Raw genomic sequence first — 22142 nt, 5'->3', positions numbered from 1 at the left:
AACTGGGGCTAAGAGTAACACAAAACCTGGAGGGCTTGCAACATGCAGGGTTAGTACTTTGAGAAAGTGGAATCTGGGAAATATGCAGAGGGGAAAAGAGGCTTACATAAACAACGATTAACAGATACAGAAGGAGGGAGCATGGGAGATTTTGGCACAGCAGGGCAGGGTAAACACAAGGAGACAGGGGTAAGAAAAACAGAGATGACTAAAACTAAATACTAGAAAATGACAAGCAACATAAAACAAGACAAGAATTCTGACAAGATGAAAGACAAGGATGACCGTAACAGAAAGACATGGATGATCACAGATCAGCGGCAGCATTTATTATGCAGTCAGTGGGACAAGATCAGACAAGGAATATGAGCATGTAGAGTCCTTATAACAGTTTTGGCTCAGGTGTAGATTATGATGAGGGGGTGGGGCTGAATCAGTAACTTGTACATGCTGATCTGGTCCAGAGGACAGTGGGAGCGCCCTTGACAAAACCAAACATGCAGATGGATTATCAGCACGATTTATGAATGGATGTAAGCTATGTACTCCCAATTATTTAACTCTATTGCTTAGTTAAATAATCAAAAATGAATATATTTACACTCATTAGCTAACTATTTTAGCACTCCTGTAATACCATTCTCTAAGTTAACACTTGATTCTGATTGGCTGCTGGGTATATAGGTGCACTGGTACTTAATTTACATTCAATTTTTATTTAAAATTCAACCACAAGGTAGTGGAACAATCTATGCAGACATATCCATGTGGTGAAAAATATGAAGCCAAGGACAAGAAAGATAATTTTTTTCTTAATTAACATTAAATTAATCCTTTAATGCACATTGTGCTGTTGATTACACTTTTCATGCTTAACAGATGAATGGATAAAAACATGACGCCATTCAGAGCAATTCTTCTAAATTGTTATTTAAAATCACCCAAAAAGGCTCAGTTATAAAAATTGCACCATGACAGAGACAAATGATTCATAGTCCAGTTATGCTGATAGCAATTTAGTTCTACAACAAATGTCTGGTAGGGTTTATTAACAAAATTCTTGGTTCAACAGCTTTTCTGTCTTATGACTGCTGTTGTGGTGCATATTCCTGGATTTTTTAAGAGATTAAGACAGATAGTATTAGATTAGAGTTCAAAATACTGAGAAATATGAGCACCTATGTAATTCTTGTATTCTTGCTCAACAAGCAATTAAGCAATTTCCTTCAGGATTAATAGTTTTCTGATTTTGATTCAACATCATCGATTCACAGATCCTTGCAGAAGACACTCTTCTCACACGGGACAAATAAAATTTAGGGTGGTTTAATTGATAATATCTAGATACATATCATATCATGGTGCAACTTTGGCCCCTATGACTTACACCATTAAAACACTGGATAAATGTAAAAAATCATTAACAAATCTGTCACAACTAATATTTTAGCATTGACGTAATGTAAATAAACCAGGTTATCTAGGAAAGCATGTGTAAGGTGTTAGTAACAGTGAGTACCATTTTCAAAAAGGCTAATGTAAAATTGGTCTGTTTACATTACGTCAATGCTAAAATATTAGCTGTGACAGATTACTTCATTTTTTTAAGTTTAGCCAGTATTCACTTTTTTCAGTGTAGGCACAGATTTACATTTTTTCTTGATCTCCATAGTGATTGCTTGAGAGATGTCAAATGTCAGGCTTTTACCGTTTTAAATTCTGCTTGCATGATTGTGTTCTGGGCAGCATTAATAATTAAATATCACGAAAGAGAGTAGCTATTCACTCTTCTTCCAGTTACAGTTACATATACATATAAACACTTACATATATATTGACACTGATTCTGAATATTATTAGGAAGCCGCACTGAAAAAAGTAAACACTGCCTAAACTTAATAAAAAAAAATCAGTCACACCTAATATTTTAGCTTTGACATAATGTAAATGAACTCATCAAACCTGCTGTTACCTGGTTTTTATGGGTGTTATGAATTAATTTAATCTTCTTTTTTTTTTTGGTGCAAAGGAATGCTGAGTTCTCTATTGAGCAACCAGATTCTTCAGAGTCTAGGTCTCATGTAGGGCTGTATGCTGTTTGTATGTCACACAAAATCTGGACAATTGGCTCTCAAATGTTCACTGACACTCTTAGAAAACATTTTAATCTAGAGAATGTTATATTAACATTTGTAAGACAGTGCATGCTGTCTTACAAATGGATATATTTACACTCATTAGCAACTATTTTAGCTTACTGATTTACATACTCAACATAGGTTAGTGTACAGAGCCCATAAAGTACCATGAACTGCGAACAAGTTATTTGTTGTTTATGAATGATTTTCACATGGTGCCAGGTCAGGGAAAGCAGAACAGGAATAATAAAGTCAAGCAGACAATGAAGTAAACGAGTTTACTTCCATTGTGTGCTTGGTTTTGTTATGTTTTGTTTTTATTATTCTGTGTCCTTTACGGCTTAAGCACTTCCATTAGTTTAAGCAACATAACTTTTGCATCTGATGCTCTTTGCATTGTGCTAAGAATCATCTTGAGAAAGCAAGACTGAGAAAGGGATTTGTGCAAAAAAAAAAAAAAAAGACTCTGCATTCAAAAGTAGAAATTACACAGGCGAACAGGCAATCCTTTTGCCCTGCTTAGTGCAAACCTCCTCTGCTGAGTGTTAATAATTTTTGCAACCTCAACAATCCTTATCGCCACGTTGCATTTCTCTGCTGAAAATATCCGCAAGCATGCCACTAAAAGTAAGCAGCTCTCAATAAGTTAGTGGGCCGAAGTTAGTCTTGGATTCCTCAAGAACATGTTTTGTATTTAATACACTGTGGCAATGTAAAAATTTACCCTACTGGGAATTTCTCATTAGCTGTACCTTATTCGCAATGAATTTCAAATTTGCACCACACAAATGTCTTCAGGGGAATCCATGGACATGATGATTGACATAGGAAGACTTGGCCAGCCCATGAGTACTTGTTCAGAAACTGGCAGTCTGTGTTAAGACCACTTAAGCCGAGATCAAGACAATGCTGAAGCTTGAGGGTACCAAGAGCAAGACCGAGACGAAGACAAACTAAGGCGAGACCAAGACTGAAAACTCAGATCAACTCTAGAGAAAAAAGCATTGCTGTAAAGTGTCTTTACTAGTTAAATCAAATCCATGTTATCTTTTCAATTATATTTTCCATATGTCTCTTATTTAAAAGGACTGATGGAAAATGATGTTCTCAAAAATCTTATAACCCTTTTCTTAGGCTTTGTCAAGGGAAACTATTTTTGATGTACCAGAGAGATGTTCATGTTCAGTCGCTTTTACCAGGGACTGAGTCCTGTGGTAAGTTATGAATATGGCTATGTAATGATTCCCTTGCTTTGAATTGAAGACAATGGACAATTGGCTCTCAAATGTACACTGACACTCTTAAATAATTTTTTTCCAGAGAATGTTAAATTAACATTTGTAAGACAGTGCATGCTTACTGATCTACAGACTTAACAAAGGTTAGTGTACGGCGCCCCTAAAGTACCATGAACTGTGCACAAGTTATTTGAAATAATTTACTCTGAAGTCATTCACATTCTTAAAACTTTATATCTCTCAAACAATGCATGCCTCATGAAGGAGAGGACTCTTAGCTAATCAAATTGTATTGTATTTTTGGAATGTCATACTGACAGATATAAAAGGGCTCAAAGTAATTCTCGTAGGCTGACAACGCAAACAGAAAAACACTGGCATACATTAGGTCTGACAAGGTAACAAACAACAGGGCAGTGAGGGGAAGGCAAGCATGAATACCAGTCCTAATTAACACAACAATAATTAAGCACCTACAGGCAATTAATACACCTGGTGGAAAAGGGCACCATGGCATCACAGGCACCGACATACTGCAGAGCCAATAACAAAAACTACATTAATAATAATATTATTAATAATAACAATAATAATAATAATAGTCATTATAATTTCTGTTGCATTTCTATGTATGTGGTGTTTGTCTCTGTCAGTTCTAAGATGCCCATTTCCAGTTTTTCCGAGTACAACAGGGGTTTGAATGTCTAGGAGTCAGTGTGTGTGACGGTTTGGAGCAGAGAACTATAGCGCGTGGTTTTATTTGTGGATTGTGTCCTGTGTTTTGGTCCTAGTCTTGTTTGTTAAATCACCTCTTTGTAAAATAAAGCCATGTCACAACAGTCATCTGTCAATGTCCGTAGGCTAGACGAGGACATGACTATCATTATTTACAATGGTGAATTCAGTAGTGGCCTAGCGGGTAAGGAAGAGGACCCGTAATTAGAAGATTGTGGGTTCAAATCCCAAACTGCCAAGATGGCACTGAGGTGCCACTGAGCAAAGCACCGTCCCCACACACTGGTCCCCGGGAGCTTCATGGCTGCCCACTGCTCACCAAGAGTGATGGTTAAAAGCAGAAGACACATTGTGGGCACCATGTGCTGTGCTGCTGTGTGTCACAATGACAATCACTTCACTTTTACGTCACATTTTATAAGACGACTTATTATTTTAATAAATAGTTGTTTTGCAGTCAACTTGTAGATTGGTGTGCAGAATAAAAGCCCAATATTTTGCATGTGACTGAGAAATCAGTTCCACACATGATTCTTATCTAAGGCGTAAAATGGAAAGAGTTGTCTGTTATTAGCTGTACAGCTGACGTTTAGCATCAGAATATTACATTGTGTTGGTAATCTTGCTATTCCATTTGTCCATTTCACAGACAGCTCATGATCATGACTATGTAGCTGAGTAGTGAATGCTTGAGCACAGCAAACCAACCTAATATGTACTTAAATACCTAAAGGTATTTTATTCACATGCAATATTGTTTTTTTTCCTCTGAATTATATAATTATTTACTGAATTATAAAGATTTACATATGATTAATGATGGGGTGTGTAAGTTGGGACGTCGTAGGATCATGACGTTTCTGTGCTTTTGTTTTGCATGGAGGTTCAACACCTCCGGTTTCCATATCTTCGTCAAATGGCAAGAGGTGTGAAATGCCTGCCACAGGTTCTTGTGATACCCCGCCGTGCCTTTGTCTGCCCCAGACAGGAGACCTCGGGGGCAGGACAAGACAGAAACTACACATTCTGATTGGTCGGTGACAACTTCCTGTGGGCAAAATGTATAAAGGATTGTTCACTTGTGGTTGGGGACTTTCCTTTTCTTTTCTATCGGAAGCTGAGGGAAATTTTCCCATCAGTAACTGAGTCTTTCCTATTTTACCTATTTTTCTCATGGCTTCTCTCTCTCTCTCTCCCTTCACTCTTTCTTTTCATTTTGGTTTTCTCTGTAACATTGGTACCTTTTTACATACAATATTCACATGTAACTGTAATAAGAATTTACTGGTGTTAATAAATTAGAAACTGCTCATCCTTTTAACCTCTATTGTGCCATGCCTCTTTCTGCCAGGTAACATCAAGTTGGAGTGGTGTCAGGATTGACTGCAGCTGGGCTCAACACCGGTGGCCAATCCTGACGCCATATAAATGCCAGAGACTTCCGCCCCTTCGGAGTCTCCGGCATTTTTGTGAACTCGACCTCCGTTAGTGTATGTGTTTATGTTTTGAGTTCTGGCAATCGCCACACGCCTGCGGGTTAGTTTATGTTCTTTATTTAAGTTAAATCCTTTTTGGCCACCGCGCCATTGTTTGTTTAGTAATAAAAACCCCTTCCCAACATGTCAGACCTCTGCGCTTCCTTCCCCCGTAAGCCCGTAGTCGTGACAAGTGGTTTGAATACAGTGCTTATGTGTATAGAGTGTTTTTTTTTTTTTTTCTACTCCATTCTAAACGGTTTTTACAGATGTTACAAGATACATAAATATAAATAGCTGAAGTTATGGGGTGTTTTGTTTAGACTAAATTAGTCTTTATCATGCATTAGAAAATCCCTGAGACTACCCAGAGCTTAATTTTTGGTCATATTTAAGGGGATTTGTGCATCTTCCCGTGGAATCCTGTGGTTCCCATAATTGTGGTTTGGCCTTGGCATTCATCAAGGTCATGATGATTTTTGAGCATGAGCTATACATTAAATATCACCTCAAGATGTATGCTTTCTGTGCAGACAATCATAAAATAGACAAAGTCAGACCTCCTGGGATCTCCAGTGACTGTGGGCAAACTGTATCGTCACACTACGCGGCACAGGGTAGCAAAGCGTTGTGAGCAGTGGGCAGGGAGAGAGAAGTTTGTGTTTAGGAGACACTATGAGGGAGGGTTTACACCAAACGCTCTGGGGTTTGATAAATGAGGCTCTGCAGCTATGGCAGTTCAAAACTGCTTCTCTGCTCAGCAGTGGTGACAGTGTGATTAATATTTGCACAGCAATAAACCAATTTATCATGGCTATGTGTGAGCCTTTGGGAGCAAAGTCTGTCACATGGACTCAGGGTATGGAAAGTGTTTGTAGAAAGAGATAACCATTACTATAAAAAAATTAAATAATAATAATTATTGTTGTAATTTACATTTACAGTATTTATCAGACGCCCTTATCCAGAGCGACTTACAGTCAGTAGTTACAAGGACAGTCCCTCCTGGAGCAACTTAGGGTTAAGTGTCTTGCTCAGGGACACAATGGTAGTAAGTGGTATTTGAACCTGGGTCTTCTGGTTCACAGACGAGTGTGTTACCCACTAGGCTACTACCACCCCATAATTGCTATTTTAAATATAGATCAATATGAACACATTAAACCTGTTTTTATATACTATACAGGCCAAAGGTTTGGTCACATAACTCCACATGTGTTCATTCATAGTTTTGATGCCTTCAGTGAGAATCTACCAAGGTAAATGGTCATGAAAATTGAATGAGAAGGTGTGTCCAAACTTTTGGCCTTTACTGTAACTCTTTTGAACATTGGTTGATCGAAGTGTACTGTATGATGATGTGACTGATTTGCCTACACTTATTTTGAAAATGTGTATTTGGAAAACACCTAGAATCTACACTTTTGGAAAAGGATGTAATGGTTAGAGGCATGAACCTTCACTGGTCTCACGATTCAATTAGGATTATTAATGCCTCTGTGACGCTCAGGTGAACCTGGCCTAACATGTGCAACCTTGTCTACCCCCAACACCCCCATGTGTTTCCCATTTACCTATAATCAGTGTATCCTGTTATTCTTCTTCATTCTTTTACAGCCATTGGCCCTCGTGTCATTTGTTTTGATTCTCATTATTTAAATATTATTATGTTGTGCATTTGCTCATTGGAGCAAATCAAAGCGTCCACATGGGCATTCAGCACCAGCGTTTGGTCGACTGTGCGTTCATATGGCATCAAATAAACACTGTTTTCTGAGTCAATTTCTAATGAAATCCCGACAAACAGTATCAATCGAATTCCAGTGGATCGGATGCGTTCATTTTGACTAGAGTAGACTTTTTATGCCACCAGCAGAAAACCACCAGGTAACATAATTATGTACATACATGATTATATATAATCACTTATGTTCTGCACTGCATTGATGCATTATTGTCCACAAGTGCATCACAATTATGATATTTATTTCAAGACCCTGAGATATGGTAGTGTGTCAGGATTGCCTGCAGCTGGGCTCCACACCTGACTCCAATCCTGACGCCCCATAAATGCCGGAAGTTTCCGCCCCTTCTGGGTCTCTGGCATTTTCGTGAACTCTCTGCACGAACTTGACCTGGTTTAGTTTATTGTGTTTTGAGTTCTGGCAATCGCCACACGCCTGCGGGCAAGTTTATGTTCTTGATTGTAGTTAAATTGTTTTCGGCCACCGCGCCGCTGCTTATTTGTATTTCTTTATTGTTTGTTCTAATAAATCCCCTTCCCGGTATGTCAGACCTCTGCGCTTCCTTCCCTCGTAAGTCCGTAGTCGTGACAGAATGCCAGAGACCTCCCCAAAAGCGCAGAGGTGGAAAGCAGAGGAGAAGAAACGCCGCGAAGGACGCAGCCCGGAGCAGCGAACGCGGACGCCAGGGGAGAGACGCGCCGCCCGTTCTCGTGGAGCGTTTTCTCCCCGAGAAGCCGTGGTACGTGGCGCCGCGTGATGACGTCACCCCCGGGAAACTCCGCGAAACCCGGAAGCGACAACGTCGGCGGGTGAGTGGGCGGAGCGAGGACGTTGGCGTCGGCAGCAGTGAGGAAGTGACGTGGGCAGCGAGCGCAGAAGATGCGACCCCCACGATCTTCGCCATGTCGAGCCAAGAACTCTGCGCTCTGCTGGCAAGGCTCCCCGTGGACGACACGGACGACGACGAGAGCACGGGAGACGAGAGTTGGGCTCCGCCCATCGCACCAGTCTGCGATCGTCGCAAGGTCCGTGGGGACCCACGTCACTTCCAGGGGGGTGAGAAGCGGCAACAACAACGGCGGCGTTCCTCCAGCGAGGAGGTGGGCAGCCTCCAGCCCGAATGGCCAGAGTACTGCCCATGGGAGCTTATCGCGCCATGGGTCCAGGATGTCCGCAGGGTGGACGACCCTTGGAGTCACCGGTGGGAGGACACGGATGACGAAAGCAATGATGACGTGGATTTTCGGTGGGCGGCCGATGCCGGGATGGCTCCGCCCAGCGTGCGCGTCCGAGATCATCGCGGCGTCCGTGATGACCCATGTGACTTCCGGGGGTACGAGGTGGACACGGACGACGACCAGGATGACGCCGTTTGGGCAGTCGGTGCCAGGATGGCTCCGCCCATCGCGCCCATCCAGGATCGTCACGAGGTCCGTGGAGACCCACGTCCCTCCCAGCAGTGTGAGGAAAGCTGGTGGAAGAGGGCGACGGGAGGTCGCCAGCCAGCAACTGCGTTGCCGGGACTGCCTCGCAGGGAATCCTCCATTCCTGCTCCAGTCGCCGACCCGCCTTCCCTCTGCCCGGACGTTCCCCAGCGAAATGGCAGCGCAGCACCAGCGTCCACACCTGCTGGAGAAGACGTCCACCCCCCTCCACACCACACACCTACCACCATCTCCAGCGACGTGCCCAGTCCCGTGTGGGACAGCCCAATTGTCCCGGGACCCTTCAGTGGGGCAGCAGACACGGATAAGACCACCACCATCCTCACGTGTCTGACTGGATCAGGATGGGGCTGGAGCACAACCCTCTGGCAGCAGGGAGAGACCGACAGGAGTTTTCAGGACTTCCAGCAGAGACTGAGGGCGGAGTTTGATCGGCCAGAGCCTGAGCCAGGGATCGAACTCTGCCCCTCCACCACGTCCAGCGCCAGTCAGGATCCGGGGCAAGAAGACCAAGCACTGGCGGGCGACGAAAAGGTCGCACCTCCCGAGATCCTGGCTGTGCCCCCTGAGGAGGTCCCGGAGAGCCCAGAGAAGGAGCCAGACGACCCTCTCTTCTGTCTTTCTCTGTCTGTGTGTGTGTGCGTGGCATATGTGTCCGTATGTCGCCCCCACTTCACCTCTTTGTGTCCACCAGATGACGACCCAGCCGCGGAGCCGAACCCCAGGGAGGAGGTTCCTGACCCGAATGTGCTGGTCCAAGGTGAGGTGGAGCCGGGGGGGGTGCTCCCCCAAAGAATTTTTTGGGGGGGTGCAGTTCGGGTTGGGGACTCCTCCTGAGGGGAGGGTAGGTGGGGAAGCGATTGAGCTGGGTCCTCCGGTAGCCAGTGAGGAGGGCGGGAGGGCACGCCGGGGAGCCAGCCCGAGGGACCGGGTCCTCCAAGGGGAGCGCCATAGAGCCCCCGGGTAGGCATGAGGACCCAGCTGGGACAGGCATGAAGAGGGCCTGCTTGTCCCAACGGACGCAGAAGGGGCTAGCCGGATGGTCTGGCAATGCCCCCCCCCTTGGCACCAGGGCCGGGCAGCGAGAGGGGCTGCATAGTCCCAGAAGGCACCAGCCTGGGGTGCCTGGAACAGTCGCCGGAGGTTCTGGGACAATCTCCCTGCGCGGTGCAGGGGGTGACACAAGATGTGTCAGAGGAGACGTGTGGAGACAGGGCCCACACGTACCCAGATGGATCGGCCCTGATTATTGTGTGCAGGTACGAGGGTCCGGGGCCGCCATGCGGGACCACGCCGGGGAGCCAGGCCGAGGGACCGGGGCCGCCACGCCTGACCACGCCGGGGAGCCAGGCCGAGGTTTCATGTGTTTTGAGTTCTGGCAATCGCCACACGCCTACGGGTTAGTTTGTGTTTTTTATTGTAGTTAAATTGTTTTCGGCCACCGCGCTGCTGTTTATTTGTATTTATTGTTTATTTGTTAATAAAACCCCGTTCCCAGGATGTCAGACCTCTGCGCTTCCTTCCCCCGTAAGTCCGTAGTCGTGACATAGTGACATTTGTGAGCTGTAATCTTCATTTAAATGAATATTATGACAAGCAAATCTGACATATCTGCTTTTGTTTATGAAGGTTTTAAAAAGGCTATGTGAAGGTACACTTTGATATGATGTAATTTGATGAAAATATATGTAATAAAATAATGAAACCATGCAGAAACTGCTAGTTTTGTGTCATATTAACATACAGAAAGTACAGTTAAATTATCAGCGACTGTAAATATATTCAATCTCATTATGTACAATGATTCATTGTACTACACGTGATTGTTGTTCATAGCTTCGTGTCTAGTGTTTACCAGATATACTGGGTTTTATTATGTATACTGTGTATATTGTCTGTACTTGCCATCTGTATGGCACTGACTACCGTCTGCACTGTCTATGGTCTGGTCTGCCATAGTCTGTACTCATTTGTTTGCACTATTAAGTAGCCACTACAATTCCATTGTATTTGTAACATCCTGCTATAGTGCAATGACAGTAAAGGCATAACTAACTAATTAATGTTTGAATATCATATAAAAGTGATTGTCATTGTGATACACAGCACATGGCACACACAATGATATAAGTCTTCTGCATTTAACCCATCACTTTGTGAGCAGTAGGCAGCCATGTAAGATGCTGGGAAGCAGTGTGTATGGACGGAACCTTCATCAAGGGGACCTCAGTGGCGCCTTGGTGGTTCAGGATTCAAGCCTACAATCTTCCGATTACGAGTCCACATCCTTACCTGCTAGGCCACCACTTCTTTACAATTCAAGGGCCACTCCGAGCAAAAATGCAGTATTTCATAAGGTTCCCAGCTGCTTAAATAATACTGGTAAAAAAAAAAAAGAAAAAAGATATTTATTATCTTAAATACACAAACCCAGCCCTAACTCCATCAACAACCCAAACTCATGGCTTGCATGTTTATCAAATTTATTTTTTCAAATCCATGGTTATCTCATGCACTGCAGCCAAAACGTTTTAATGCCAAGATTAGCGTGCTTGTCTTCAGGCAGCTTTTTTTTTATATACTCTAAACACTCCTGCAAGGCTGCAGAATAACCTTTTTTCATCTCCACTAACACTGTCAGTGGATTAAAGTTACAAAAGTGGGAAAGGAATGATGGGCACAGTGGATTGCCAGTGAGAGGAAGAAAGGGTGGGGCTCTCATTAATCCTACTCTTTAAAATGAGAGTTTAAAGATAAGAGTACAGCTTGCTGAAAATCATAAACAAGGTGGAGATCGTGGCAACCTTCTTTTTTTTTAGTTTTTGTTTCCTTTTACACTTTTTCTTTCGAAAAAAGAGATGATATTTGCTCATTATAGTTATGGTTATGTCTTTATCTGTTGTTTATAAAATAAATAAAACCAATAAATAAATGAAAAGCCAAAGCTTACTACTTCTTCCTAGTAAACATTTAATCAGACTTATGGCAAAGAAAATGTCAGATTTTTGTGCACGCAATATACACTTTATAAATCACACTCTACATTGGGTTGTTTGCACATGGATTTTCCGCATATTCCACCCTGTACACGCACCCCCCTTTAACCATACATGGTTAAACACAAACAACCTCATAAATATTTAAGCCTCCAATGTAAACCTGAAAAAAAGACAACATGGAAACTGAGTGGAAAAGTATATATATATATGCTTGTCGGTGAAGTGGAAAGCCACTTTGGTGTTCACAAGCGGGACAAAAAGAAAAAAAATGTTGGTCCTGACCCAACATAATTTGGCCCCACCCGACAATAACAACTTACAAGCGCATACACTGTGCGATTTTCTTGGTCGTTTCCTGTCATAGGGTAAATCACGATTTATGTCCGCACACTGTATGTGACCTGACTGTAGTGATGCTACAAAAAAAGCAAAACGTGCTGCTTTGATCATTTGGTACACCGAAAAATCCAAAAAGAGGCTGCGGCGCATATGGCTACACTTTAAAATGAGAAGGGGTCATATATAAAATATAACTTGATTTACCACTATAAATAACTTTTCTATATAACCAAGCTTCGGTTCGGGCGGAATTGAGGAATTCACCTCAAATAAATTTACAATCACTATACCCCCTAAAAGTTTGCTGTCCAATTATTTACCAAGCTCGAATCGAATCAACCTGAGCCTGACGAAAATGATCGGGCCAAGAATTATGGATCTAATAACTTGCACCTTTATCGAATGCAGTTATTAGAATATGTGATGATTGTCTGTGATGATTGCACTCCTAGTAACCAGGTGAAGGTGACCTGTGACCTGCGCCATTTGGGGAAGGACTGCAAGAAGAGTGACTGTTCCTGGAAACCTACAGGACCCATCCAGGCAACAGTACTAAGCCATTTTATTTTAAATCACTTTACTTTTTTTTTAACCCACGCTCTGGGTTAAGCAGTGCTAGTTTTTTTTTCATGGATAATTTATATATTTTTTCTTTCCTTTATTCCAGGAAAGGGATTTTGAAGTGAAAATGTACAAGCATTGTATGTTTTTTTTTTTGTTTTTTTTTTATGGTAAATAGGTTAATTTTCATCTTGTTATTGATGTGGCCTGTGCTTCAGTTCAACATTTATTAATAATAATAATAATAATAATAATACACAATCTCCGATGGCCGCCCTTCAGCGGTAAATTGGACTCTGTTGTTGGGCTGTTTGGGCCTCATTGTTGACCCCAATGTGATACCCTGTATTCATATGGATCTGTGACACCATCATTTGATTCAAATTTTTTTATGAATATTGAGGATTATAATCTCCATATATTCATTTGAACAAAAAGGATGACAAATCCTGAAAATGCCTGGGAATTGCTGTTAGAATTGATATGGAAAGAATCGATAAAAAAAAATGGTCAATCAACCCAAATTGCACAGATAAATCTTAAAACATCAGTGGTGCATCAGTATTCATGTTTCAAAGTTTACAAAGACTTTATTATATAGTTTATTATCTAATAAATCAGAAAAAAATCATTCTCAGCTTACATTCATCTCTCTCTGCCTCAGGTCCCTGAAGAACAATGTTTCTGAAGCTAGCCAGCTGAAGCCAGTAGCCAGCCAGCTGTTTGCAAGGATTATGCCTTGAGTGGGATCCCTGTATTAAGATGCCACTACACTTTTATCTGGGGGCCTGGGACTGGAGGCAATAGCTGGAGCGTTAGCTCATCTTGTTGCTCTGCAGGAGAGAATAATCTTCCCCTACTCTCAGCCCTAGCTACACCTAATGCATCATTAACAAACATTAGCATCTGGCACCGAGCCTGCAGCATAACAAAGGCAAAATGCTGTTGCCTCTGTTAGATGTTAACATTCTTATTAGAAATGTTATAGATCTCTGATGCCACCAGGAGCAGAGGTGAAGCAGGAGGCCCCAGGTGCGGAACAATCTTATATTTTTTTAGCAAACATAGACAAAACAAACAACGGGACGATTCCCATAAACTCTTCACAGAAGATTGTGCCAGGAAAATGAAAAGCACCAAGCAGAGAGCTGTCTATTCTCAGATGAAGACCAGATGCAGACTGATGGCAGTGTGATGTCTAAATGGACATCAGATTAAATGGTGAGCCAGGAGCCAGGGGAGTGGGCGTGGTGTGTGATCATTGCTCTCCTAGTACCCATATTGTGTCAAAGCAGGTGTGGTGCTCGTTGTCACAGGGCTTGCCCTCTGGGACAGGGCTCTTGTGCCAGTGGCCGGTGGGGTGGGCCCTCGGGGACAGGACGAGAGGGATGACTGTGCGGATGGGACCTATGGATCAATGACGTGTCCAAAACGTCTTAGGCCTGATCCCATTTTTGGGAGCGGCGATGTGTTCTGTAGGGATGGATAAACCTCTCATGCAGTGGGCTAAATCCCAGGAACTGTTGGAGTGCCTTGGTAAATGTGAGTTGTGGCCAAGCTCGCACTGCCTCCACCCGGGATATGGAGAACACGGAGGTGATGAACCTCTACGCAAGACAAAACTGCAGAATGTCTTAGACTTGGGACTTCCCATCTTACAACAACAAGGGGAGTACAGTGATGCCCACAACTCATGGGCTAGTATTTTACTATATTTGTGGTCCATTCGATTGAGCGGGTTATGTGAGCGCAACCAAAGGCAACCAAGAATTATGTCATACCAGTCAGTGTCCAAAAGGAATAAGGTGCACAGTTTGGTGTCAGTGCCCTGAACAATGAGAGTGATGGTATCAATTAGTACTGTAACAGAAAATAACAGCTCCAGAATGCCTGCTTCACCTCTACCAAAAACACATTTAGGAAAAGATGTAGGCTGAACCGGCTTACTTCCGGTGTTGGGCCGGTGGCATCCCAGTGTCACAGTGTAACACATTACTACCTCTTCACTTATTTACTTTTGCACTCTCTGGGCATGTCTGTGGTTATACTATAGCCTTCAATGCAAAACGTATTAAATAAGTTCTGAAGATGTCAGATTTACAGGTCTATATGTAATTATATAAGTATTACAGACCTATGCTTACATTTAATGCTTGGAAATTATCATATTTCTGCCTAGACAACACACATTTGTACTTGCAATTTAATGTACTTGCAATTTATATCATATTTTGACACAGCAGGTGCAATTACTTTTTTATAACTTTCTTAGGCAGACTGTCAAATAAATCAATTATCATCTCCACTAATATCTGTATTCATTCAATGATCAAAGCCCTAGTTCAAACTCCCAGAGAAATAAGTAAAAGAATGTAGCCACTATTCAGTAAAACCAGGAGCAGCATAGAGGTGAACACTTACTGATATGGACTGGGAACTGACTTCTGAGGTCCCTAAGCCTAAGCTTCAGTCAGCCAGAAATCCCTCCAGCTAGCCTGAGGCAGTTTGGCAGGATTGTTCCCACAGCTCCCAACCCGCAATATAATAGTGATTACACAGGGGTTAGCACAGTTTTCGTGCCTATCAAAATCATCCATGTTAAAAAAAGCAGAGAAGGGGTCAGTCCTGAGTTACCTTGCTCCCTCTAAACCATGATTCATCTCTCTCAAGACATATGGAAATTATTACGGTTGCCAAGGAAACAGAAAAGAGCGTTTAGCATGGACTTAATTTTTTCACCAACGAAATGCAGAACTACTAATAAAAAAAAAACAAAACATTTTACCTGTATCAGTAGCAACCCTTTCAATGGCTAATTACTATGAATTATCAGCTTATTAAGTAACTACAAATTTGACCACACCCTATGGTACAGCTAGAATGTCAATTAAATTTTAAATGTAAAATCAAAATACAATAGGGTCCCCATGCAGCTTATACATTAAACATGAATTTGAAAACATTATTACTGTTATAATATTATTATTATTATTTTAATATGTACATTTTTAATTGTGTAACAGTATATAGAAATATTATCATTGTCATCAAATTACATTTAAAAATTACAAATCATTTATCAGATGCTTTTATCCAAAGCGACTAACAATCAGTAGTTACTGTACCTGCAACAACTGATTGTAAGTCGCTCTGGATAAGGGCTTCTGATTTAAAGCTGTAAATTTAAATGTAAATGTAATGTAGTTACAGGGACAGTCCCTCTGCAGCAACTTAGGGTTAAGTGTATTGCTCTGGGACACAATGGTAGAAAGGGGGATTTGAACTTGGGTCTTCTGGTTCATAGGCGAGAGTGTTACCCACTAGGCTACTACCACCACAGGTGATCTCAAAAGGCATCTACAGTGTAGGCAGTTACAGTATTCACAGCGCATGAATTTTCCCACATTTTCCACATTACAACCTTATTCTAAAATTGATTAAATTTATTTCCACAGAATCCTACACAGAACACCCCATAATAACAACATGAAAAAAGTTTACTTGAGGTTTTTAAATTGATTAAAAATGAAAAAAAAAATCACATGAGCATAAGTATTCACAGCCTTCGCCATGAAGCTTAAAATTGAGGTCAGGTGCCTCCTGTTTCTCCTCGTCCAAACCAAGTAAGATCGATCCTCACCTTGTCATCTTTCCCTGTCCTGGTCAGTGTCTTTTTTCTGGCCTTTCTTATGTGAATGCCAACACCTGTGGTTGTTGCAGCTTGGGCTGGCTCGCATTCGCAGAACAAAGCGACGGAGATTCACTCGCCTCTTTGCATTATTTACCACAATTGGGTTTCGTCTCCTGCTACACGCACTCTTCCTTGCCTTGCGTGACAATATGTTTCTGTAGCTGAATTGGAGTCCAGCTTCAGAAAAAACGGACATGATTTGGAAAGGCACACACCTGTCTATTTTAGGTCCCACAGTTTATAGTTCATGTCAGAAAAGAAAACTAAGTCAGATGAATTGTCTGTAGACCTCCGAGACAGAATTGTTTCAAGGCACAAATCTGGGGAAGGTTAGATAAAAATTTCTGCTGCTTTGAAGGTCCCAATGAGCACAGTGGCCTCCATCATTCGTAAGGATTCTTCCTAGAGCTAACCGGCCACCAAAAGGGCCTTAGTCAGGGCGGTTGTTTTTTTAAAATGTGCAACATCACAGACACCTGTGATACTGCAATAAACTGGAGTGCTTGTTGTATTTGCATAATTATTTGGTGATTTGCACGTATGACAGTGTGGCCTGTAGTGACTATCACTCTGACAACCATGTGTTATGTGATTGTAAATGCAACAAATCAGCAGTGATTTCAGTTGGATCAGGAGGTCTCCCTTAATATATCACTCATGTCCATCGCTTGTAATAAATGTCCATATTAGCATGGAGGTGAACCCTGCTCACTGAATAAAACATTCGGTCACATCACATACAGTGAAAGAAAGCTGTGTGTGTAAACAAGGCTGATGTCGCGGAGTGACATTCAGAGTTTGCAAGTGGCCTTCTGCCGCCATGATTACATCTTGGCTGCTTGTTACTGTTTGGGTGTCACGTCCAAGTGTTTTGGTTTGGAGTCGATTGGGAATATGGGTAGTACCATCACTGGGGGTGATTAAAGGATTGGTGTCAGAAGTGGGATAAGGAGTCGGGCAAAGAGGAGGAGGCAAGGAAATGGTGACGAGAAAGAAGTGAGGTGAAAACACTGCAGAGGAAACTGCAATGGATGCAGCAGGTCCCTGCGGTCAAACGGCGCAAGGTGAACCGCTCAGATGTTCCAGGCATTCATAGAGATGCAACGAGCCATGGACGACATTGAACATTACTTCACCACTTTAAAAAAGACTAGCAGCCACATCTGAATGGCCGAAGGAGGAATGGGACATTCGCTTGGTTCCACAGCTGAGACTGGAGGGAGACAACGCTGCCAGAGAGAGAAAAAAAAGACAGAAAGTTTTAATACTTTAGTATTGGTGCAGGACCAAGGTGAAATAACAGGTGAAATAAAATGCACTAAAAGAGCTCTACTGTCAGCCACTAACCTTGCAATCACAAGATATTAAATATGCTGAAATAAATAACAATGAAAACCCTTTTCTGCCCATTTGGCATGCCATGTTCAGCAGCAGTGACCTTCACTCACCTCATAAAAGATAATGTGGAAAATCAAAACTCCTACCACCACATTTTCAAACCTTTTACTAAAAATGATCATATTCAAGCAAATGATACTAATACATAATCTGTTATCAGAATGTCTTTACATTGTCAGTAAAAAACAAAAATGAACAACAAATATAAAAAACAGGCAATAAATAAATAAACTATTTTACCTTGAGTAATTGGAGACATTACTTACAATATTTCTTTGAGGGTCCACCCTCCCCCAAAAAGTCCAAAATTCAAGTTGTTGAAACAAAAAAAACTTGTAGAGAAGTAATCAACAATGCACAAATATAGAATCAAATAGATGTATTCATAGTTGGGGTCCTAGTGAACCGGAATTGATCTCTTCATCGATGGACTTAAGCACGTTGTAAGTCGCTCTGGATAAGGGCATCTGCCAAATGCCGTAAATGTAAATGTAAATATTGCAGTCAAAATGAAACCATCTTTTTTCACATGTTCGATTTTTCACGTTGCATTTTTGCAGTTTAAAGTGATTTATAGCTGGGAAGAACAGTTTAGTTCTTTGTTTTTTTCATTGAGACAAGTATTTATCTTTGCAAAAATGCAGCTGTTCATTTCATGTTAATGATTCTTATGATTTTTTCTTTTATTCACTTCCATACCTAGATTCTGGCAGAGATTGTCCCTGAGCTGAGGGGAAAGGTGTAACTTTTACACTCTTCCTCCCACATTTTGTGTTCATTGGATGAAGAATGCATTAAAAATAAGCCATGTGATGTGATTTAAAATAGTTTAAACTGAGAAAAATGTGCCTTGCACTGTGCCTAGCACCAGACAAGAAAAGCACTCAATATGTCATTTTTTCCATCTCAGTGTTAAATGACTGTGATTCCGCCAGTCATTTCTCAGAATGCACTGCCATCAGACCTACATCATAAACATATCACCTTACTAATGTTTTAATTATTAAAAGTGAATAAGCATTTAATGTGCTTTATGCTTTATGAGATAGCACATTTTTAATGATGACACCAGAATGATGCAATCTTGAAACCTAGGCTGGGGTGACATGATATGGCTGGTTGACTATGTAGCTGTCACTTTCATTATGTATTAAATACCAGTTAATATGACAACATATTATCAATCAAAACATTTATTTTTATTTTTTTTATTATGCAGCATAATAGCTTGTTTATTACATTAGCTGCTGTAACATTATCTGTTGAAAAATGTTCACTCTGTTCATTATGTGCTTATTAGTTTAAAATGTCCTTGACATTCCAACAAAAATATCATAATAGAGGCGCTGAACTATACTTGCAAATGAACTGTTTACAAGTATTCTGAAGAAAATAAAGTCCAAATCGTCAAATATACACAAGTAGTGGATACTTGGATAATTCCTGGTGCTCCAGTCCAATGGATTCCTGACCAGAGATTAGTGGGTTTTTTTGTCTTGTGCTCTCTTGATTACATAGAAAGTATGTATGTGTCCTGTCCTCATTATGTCATTTTTACTTTGTTTTGTGTGTTGTGGGTATTAATTATCACTCTCTGACTATCCTTAACCAGGGATTACTCTGAGTCACGGCTACCAGATCTCTTCCTGGGACATTTTTTTATATCTAGTTTTCAATAGTGTCAAATTGTGCTGAATGTGCAAACAGATTTTTAACATCAATTAAATTACAGGTCTAATAGAACCAAAGCTTTTCAATCAACATTCTAATATGATGAGGGTGCTTGCTTTCTCGCCACTAACTGGTCATAAACACATAAGCAAGCTGACCAGCCCCTTGGAACGTGTTTTCTGAGTTGAGCCTGTTTCTGTACTTTGCTTTTGTGGCTGTCAAGTGAAAAAAGAGTTCTCACATAGATACACGGAGTGTAAAGGCAAGATTGTTTTAACTGCCATGTCAGCTTGGGATGTTCCTCACAGTATGACAGCCAAAACTTGGACAGAGACAGTCGGCCAAATCTCGACTGTAACCTAGCAGAGCTCATAAAGTTTGTCTCGGATCAGAGGTGGCAGCTCACTTACCTATGGATTGACGAACAGGTCTCTTACCCATTGCTTTTCCATGTGATGGGAGTTTGGAGGGAAGTAGGAATCGGAATGGTGCAGTGCTTCTGTAAGGTGTTGCATGAAAACTGCAGGCACCTTGCCCAGATCCATACCCTCATTTGAATCACACCAGAGGAATGAGGCAAAAAGAGAGAGCATGTTTCGGGAAAAACGATTAACCCAATTGCAGTACGGTGCTAAGAGGTGGCTGAGTTTCTACAAGCGTGAAACATCTGACGGTGCGACACCTTCTGTTGTTGACACTTGCATAATATGAAGAAGTACAAAAAAGTTGCCTGAGATGCAGGAGAGCAAGGAAAAATCTTACTTGGGAGGTGTTTGCGTAGGAGCAACAATGACTGAGCACCGAGCAGCTGGTCCACGCTGATTAAATACCGAGAGCATCACCCAGATCTGCATTCTCACCTGTCATGCGACTAGCGTCACGTGACAATAAGCATAATTTATATGGTTTCATAGCCTCGTTATTTAGCATATCTTGGCAGATTAAACAGATTAGTTTCGGGGGGAACTGAAGCTGAATTTAATGAATGAAATGCCAGAATGTTAGAAGAAATGCTAAGTCGGAAATCCTGCAATAGACACTTCCAGAACAAATTATCCAGATTTTCTTTCTTTGAACACACCATGATTTAGGGCGGATGTGAATTTTTTTTAAAAATTTTATTCATACTTTTGTTTGTCACCTCATCAATAATGAATTGATGACCTCATCATGGCATTTTTTAGTTTCTATGACTGCCGTTTTTAAACAGTAAAGCATCCTGAGACCATTCATGTGTGGGGCTGCTTCTCATCCAAGGGAGTGGCCTCACTCACAACATTGTCTAAGAACACAGCCATGAATAAAGAATGGTACCAGAACATCCTCCGACAGCAAATTCTCCCAACCATCCAAGAACAATTTGGTGAAGAACAATGCCTTTTCCAATAGACGGCTGGACAAACAAAAACCCGCATATTTTGATTAACTCCAAGCACTGATTATGAAGGAATGGGTTGCAATCAGTCATTTGGTCCAGAAGTTGATTGACAGCATGCCGAGGCAAATTGCAGTGGTCTTGAAATATAAACTCAAATGTTTTACTAAATATCACATTGCTCCCATTTCAGTACATAAAAGACATAAAAAACCTTGCGTGTGACACATTGAGTTTAAAACTGCCAATGTAACGTTGTAATATAATATGTGTGTCTGCTCTAATTACTAGCCCTTGTGTTCCAAATTTCCTGATTACTGTCATCATTTAAGCTTCCATGCTCCTCCACTCCCTTGTTGTGCATCTGTTGTACATGTACACAATTTCATGTACAGTTTTGTTAACTATGAGACAAGCCTTAAACATTTCCTTTAGTTTGCGTTTTAGGCGTCCATGCCTGTTTTCAGTTGACGTTTTATAAATAAAATTTTTAAAATGCCTCATGCCTTCACTATGAAGGTAGCATTTTTACAGTATTCCTTCAGTTTGAAAAAAAAAAAGAAAACTTGTACAACTTGTTCTGCACACACAAGTGTCACAAACTCACAAAAGGCCATATTGCTAGACCCTTTGCCAACATGCTCTGTGATTATAAACAAACATCCTGTGCTTCACATTGCACACACAAAGTAAATCGTTTTGAACAGGATATAAGAAGGAATGTGGCTTGATTATGACTGTATAATTGAAATGCTCTGAGGCGGTTCATATCAAATCATCTGCAACGAACACAAAACATCAATCATAATTTGAAATTCAAAAATGTGTTGCGTCATTCCACCACCATTACTGTGGTGTTACAGTAGCATCCATGTGGAAGATCAACTCTTGCTGTTTACTCTTGTGTGGAAAATCAACTTTTAAGGTTTGCATATGAAACTTCATGTATGTATATTTGGTTTCAGAATCCTTAATCAGTGTTTGCTCATTCACTCTGCAAACAAACCATGACCCCTGCACTGTAAATGTATTCGTTTCCCTTTCTCTGGAGTAATTTTTTATTTTCTGTGCAGCAGAGAGATGAATCCTCTTTTGGAACATGATGAAATGTCCTTGACTTTACATCCGGTATCTGCACAAAAACATTTGCACATGTACCTGACAGAGGCAGCAGCCAGTAGCAGGAATTGATTAAACCACTACTTTTAGTGTGCCAACCAAGAGAATAGTTTAAAACCTTTGTGTGTGTGTGTCTGTGAGAGAGAGAGAGGATATTACATTATTATTTATATTATTCAATATTTTGTATTATTTAGTTTTTTGTTTTTTCTA

This window comes from Denticeps clupeoides, unplaced genomic scaffold, assembly GCF_900700375.1.
Source record: "Denticeps clupeoides unplaced genomic scaffold, fDenClu1.1, whole genome shotgun sequence".
Lineage (NCBI taxonomy): Eukaryota > Metazoa > Chordata > Actinopteri > Clupeiformes > Denticipitidae > Denticeps > Denticeps clupeoides.
This window is presented reverse-complemented; position numbering follows the sequence as displayed.